The following is a 6,098-nucleotide window of genomic DNA, read 5'->3' on the forward strand; positions in this document are numbered from 1 at the left end:
TTTTACAGGGGGAGAACGGCCAATTTTGGCATGATTAACTTCACAATTAAGAAATGATTGTAACAAAGGACGATTTTTACCCGAATGAATACTGAAAAATCAAAAATTTAATCCCATTAAAATATAAAATTTTTTTTTAAAATTTCTTCTTAACTTTTTAAATTATGATAAACAAAACAACTTTTCAGATTTCATAGGAATTTTTCAAATAACCTCCTAGCTCCCTTTCTAAGGAGGAAATTCTTAAAAACCATATGCCAGTTTTAAATATTTTTTAATATTGCCATGAAATAAAATTAATTTGAATTATCAAACCTTTACTGGATTTCAAAACTCAATAAAAGTCTTTACAAACAAAGATGCACAGTTGTTTAAGTAAATGATTTATCAAACCTCTTTCTATACTAAAATAATTACAGCAGTAAAGGAGAAAATTCAAGGATACTGTACAACAGTATACAAGTAATCCAAGACTTTAGGGGGAGGGGGGAAGAAACTGTCAGAAATTTTGAAATCATAAAACTATAGCAAATCAACAACATTAAACAGTCATACGACTTTTCAACACTTTATCCCTCCACAATAAACTTAAGTTCAGGCTTTTTGACATCATAGAAAGTTTTTTCCCAAAAATAAAAAATACATGCAATATAAATGCATTGGTCATATTCAAAATGTTTCGTTGAAAATTATCTTATTGTACATACAAGTACTCAGAAGTCGATATCTAAAAGAAGCTTGCGTGTCTGATTGACAATATCTTCTAGGTTTAGTATGTAGTTTTTGGAGATCAGGCCCCAGGATCATGAAACATCTTAAGAGTTAGAAAAAATTTTCATTGTGTACTTAAATGTTGTGGAAGTCAATCATATAAAAATTAAAATATGTTTCAACAATGATTCACTAAATTTTTTTATTTAAATATTTTGAGAGTAATTCAGAAATTAATAAACATTTTAAAGGCGATTGAAAATTTGATTTAATTCTTGATCTGTTTCATGAATGTGGGGCCAGACCTTTTCCCAAAATTTTTTTCGAATTCCCATGGGTACCAATACGCCCCGTTATTACCAGACCTACATTTTTGTATTAATGTAAAGCAGAATTTATTTTGAAAACTTCTAAATGAGAAGACGATAAAAACACTTGGATATATCGAAGATGCGTCTAGTGTGTTTCATTGTACCAGAAAAGGTGTCAGTGCTGCAATTTCAGCAAAGGAATGACCAGGTTAATGTTTTTGGAGCAGGTTAACATTTTTGGCGCAGTTTTTGGTGTGAATCTCATTTCCAAGTAACTATAAGCCCTATGTTGACCAAACATGCATGAATGATACATCTAATGATGCACACTACCAGGATTGCTTTGGATTTAGTCTGACCTATATTTTCCGGATAGTGAACAGGTTAATGTTTTTGGAGCAGGTTAACATTTTTGGTGCAGTTTTTGGTGTGGGTCTCATTTCCAATTAACTATAAGCCCTATGATGACCAAACTTGAATTGATAATACATCTGGGATGCATTCAAATAGGCTTTCTTGGGATGCTGAATCTGACCTACATTTTCCGTATAAGTGAAAAGGTTAATGTTTTGGTGCATGTCCCATTTCCAAGTAACTATTGGTCGTATGATGACCATACTTGCATGGATAATGTATCTAAGGATGCACACTACCAGGCTTGCTTCGGATGCTGGATCTGACCCATATTTTTCGGATGAGTGAAAAGGTTCGTTTTTTATGCGGGTCTCATTTCCTAAGTAGCTATGAGTCCTATATGTTGAGCAAACTTACATGGATGAAACTCTAAGGATGCACACTAACAGACTGACCTACTTTTTATGGATGAGTGAACAGGTTAGAGTTTTTAGGGGTTTTCTTAAGCAGGTATATGCCCTATGTTTGAGCAAACTGTATACAGTTAATTCTCGATAAACCGCCACCTTTTGTAATTTAAAATCATGGCGTTAAAAGAATTTTGGGGATGAATTGAATTTCCCATTTTTTAGGAAACATGAAGTAGAGTTATCGTTCTGAGAAATGCCATTTAGCGTTTCTATTTTTATTATTACATGTACATGTATGCATAAACATATTTATAAATTTGAAAATAATTGTAGTAATTTTTTTTTTGTACAATTTCGCTAAAACAAAATGTGCAGTTATGAAATAAAGACAAATACATGTGTATGCATGTAAATCTGCACGTCTGATATTGAAAAAAAACATGCTGGGTCGATCGTCGTAATATATAGCCGATGGTACGTAAAATGAATTCTCGAATAAATTAATTCTTTATGGCATTATTGTTAATGAAAAGTTCAGAATTTCTACTGTATATATTTATTTTTTAAGCAAACTTTTCATTGCTTAAAGCAGATATCATTAAAATAATATCGTTATTGGCGAAATAAACAACAACCGCTTTCGTGGCGAAGCCGTGACTAAATGATTTTTATTAAACAGGAAACGAAATTATTATAACGGTTCATGTAAAAGTATTGTTTATTTAATTCTTACTTAATTAAATAATTGCATGTACCTTGTCTGGCTTTGCATACTTAACGACAGGGATAGCGTCAACCAATTAGCCGCGCTTCACTGACCACTTGCACCTGTGGCGGTATATCGAGATAATTGACACTTAAAAATGGACGTTTGTTGTGAAAACAGGGTGGCGGATGGCGGTATGCGAATTTGGCGTTATAAAGAGAATTTTATATAGCAGGAAAAACGTTCTTGGGGAATCATGGCGGTATTGCGAAAATGGCGATGATTCGAGAACTGACTGTATATAGTAGAGTCCGGAAATGGATGATGCATCTAAGGATGCACGCTAATGGTCTTGCTTCAGATGCTGGATCCGACATACATTTTCCAGCTAATGGACCAGGTAAAAGTTATGGGTGTATCACCAAGAAAATTTAAGGCCTTTATTAACCAAACTTGCATAGATGATGCATCCAGGGATGAATACTCTCAAACTTGCTTCAGATGCTGATTTTCATTTTCTTGATGGGCGACTAGTTTGAAGTTTTCGGATAGGTTTATTCCCAAGTATCTGCAAGCCCTATCAGATCAAAATTGCCTAAACTTTGCATTTTTGGATGTAAACTTGTACGATATTAGTTTTAGTGGGATTTTGCCTTACTTATATAGACAACATTTGTTGAGGTGAGCCCTGTAATCTCTGATTACCTATGGTTAATAATTTGAGAGGTCCGTGTTAGCTATGCCTACAATGTGTATAGTTTCGGTGGACTTCTATGCATGATTACCTATTGTAATCTTCATATTTCTTCAATTAGGAGCTTGATTTTGCACAAGGTCATGACCGACATCTGGATTTTAAATTTATACGAATCTATCACCCTTTCATTAAAAAACAGCTCAAAACCAAAGAATAAGACATATTTTAATTATATTCTTGCTGAACAATATAGATAATGTAAATATTCATAAACAATACATGTAGATATATAACACGTGTTCAGTATAGATAATACATAAATATGATAACACTAAAAACAACCTAATTTCATAACTGTTGGTAAACAATGCATAAAACTATGTCACCGGGTCATTAGGACCTAAAATGTTTGCAATACACAAATCAAATCTTAATTGTCAATCTAAAATTAGATAAATAAATAGTAAATATTTTCATTGCACTGAATTTAGGAGACAAAATAATATATATGACACACACATGCTGATCACATGTAAAGCGTCTGAAACAAACATGGCTGTATACAAACGTGATGACAAAAATGTAAACAATTCACTGGGGTCATTGATGTGACATTATTAATATGGACGGTATATTTGATTGAAAAAGTACACAATAATATTATAATATATGTATATCTACATTGCATCATTAACGGCGCCGGTCAATTACACGTGAAATTCGAATATTGTGTCAGTGGCTGTCTGCTTTTGATTTTTGATAAAAAGGAGTTTCACGAGAACAAAATAAATAAACATAAAATAATCAACTATATAATAACCAATTCAACTATTCATATCACCGGCGGGGTATAATACTTGTACAAGTTACTCCATCAATGGTCTTTGAACGCACTTTTTTACTTAGACTATAATAGTATGCGTGTTATGAAATCTTATTTGAATATCCTGATTATACTTCATGAACTTTATTGTCATGGGATTTGACATTACAACCTACAAACCATTCCAACGTAATGGTATTTTGCATTTCATCCTAATTTAAACATACCAAGAAAAGTTGCTTTAGGGTCTTGAGAAACCTGACTAATGTTCGAAACCTTAAGCACAAATTTCGTCACCCACATTTAATCGGAACACACCGCCTGTGAAGCTTGTGTAATCGTCATAGTCCTTATTCCGTTCCCAGCACTGTGTTCTTATGCTTTTCAGGAGAAGTTCCTCGCCGCCGTTTGGATAAATTACGTTATATCTGTAAACGTAGTGATATAGCGTGGTGGCGCCAGAACTTTTCCCGCCAAAGTACTGAGACAAGAAGTAAACTTGACTGTATATATAGTAGAGTCCGGAACTGTTGATACGAATCCGGTCGTGACCTAATTGCAAACCTTTGACGTGCGCTATTGGGTCAGCGGTCATCCAGTTTCGCACAGCTGCTTGGCCCGATCCTGTAGTGTAGAAGACATTTGAACTATGATTATTAAATTTTCTATGCTTAATTAGCGCAGTCCTAAAGTAAACCCTATTAATTAGAGCTATCTGTTTATTTTCTAAATGTTTACTTAAGTTCATATATAGGAAGGTTCTTCAAAGATATTCAACAATATTAATAGTTATCTACCGGAACTCATGGCTGCAAATTGAGGACCAATCAAAAGGTGCGCAGCGACATCATTTTGGTTCCTTTGAGTTGCATTGGCTCGTGCTCTTAAACTTTCTTGTCCTTGTATCATGGCTGTAATAAAAAAAAAAGTAAACTGATTTTTGGACGCTTCGTGACATTCGAGTGCTAACAGGGTAATGCACATTGCAGAAATCCAAGAAATACCGTGCATAACTTCAGAATGTAAATGTATATAAAAGATTTCATTATAAAATGTTCTTTCTTTGCAATATACATACCTCTCGCATGTGTGACGTTCTTCCTTTTCTCAAACACCTATACGAAAATCACATAAAAGTATTAAGATCCAAGACTTTTGTACCTTTTTATGGACTTTCTAAGAAAACGGCGAAGTAAAGAACATGGCAAATTGAAAATAAGTCCTACCAATCTCAGAATGGCCGACGTCTGATTTGGTGTCCCTCCACAACAAACTTCTACTCCGTTAACTACCTTCCTCATAAGTTTAGAGAGAATGGGCGTTATCGGGAAATGGTCCAAACTTTAAGTCTGCACAAGGAACACATATTTGCCTGCTGTTTTGATTTTCGATTTCATTGGCAAGTTTGTTTCTGAGATCAGATATTAAAAGAAACAAAGAGACGATGGATGCTGTCAAAGCGATGCAAAGGATTAACAATGACAAAGTGACAGCTCTGTATAATGTAGGATAAGAACTGGAGCTTTCCGAAGACATGTAACTCTTTTCGGAACAGAGGAGTCGGAGCTTCGCTTTCTTGCGATGGAACTCTCACTTGCTGAAGTTGTCAGTGTAAAATGGACATCCGGGTCTTCCGCTGGGGCAGGGCGAGGGAGGAACCAGGGCCGTCACGAGCTGCAGCTGCATTGCTTGGTGTTCATTGTCCGATCACTGAAATCATTCAATACTCAAGTATAAGAAATTTTGTCATGACTTATAAATCAAAGACAAACATGGTCATGTAAGGAAATTCTTTCCTTTTCGTGTGATATTCCGGAAAAATGTAATTATCCTGCTTTCATGTGATTTGCTGCATTGAACAGTTTATTTTAAAATTTTCATTTAACTATTGTGCAGCCAAGCACCTATATTAAAAGTCTTATTTGCTGACGTAACTAGTGATTGAAGACAAAAAGCTTACAGCTGTACTACCCGTAAGAGTGTGACTCATGGCAGTGTGAAACTAAATATTCCCACAACAATTTACTTCTTGTTTTTATCTAAAAGTGTTGGAAGGAAGTCTTCTTTTACAAATGTGGCACTGGCA

General features: G+C 34.5%; 1 pseudogene; it reads right to left on the reverse strand.

Annotated features, from left to right (window-relative positions):
* Positions 1 to 4,192: 4,192 nt before the first annotated feature.
* LOC134282770 (tumor necrosis factor ligand superfamily member 10-like) lies at positions 4,193 to 5,846 on the reverse strand (annotated as a pseudogene).
* Between the last annotated feature and the right edge of the window lie 252 nt (positions 5,847 to 6,098).

Source organism: Saccostrea cucullata, unplaced genomic scaffold, assembly GCF_032062105.1.
Source record: "Saccostrea cucullata isolate Sc308-1 unplaced genomic scaffold, CSIRO_AGI_Scuc_v1 ctg17565, whole genome shotgun sequence".
Classification (NCBI taxonomy): domain Eukaryota; kingdom Metazoa; phylum Mollusca; class Bivalvia; order Ostreida; family Ostreidae; genus Saccostrea; species Saccostrea cuccullata.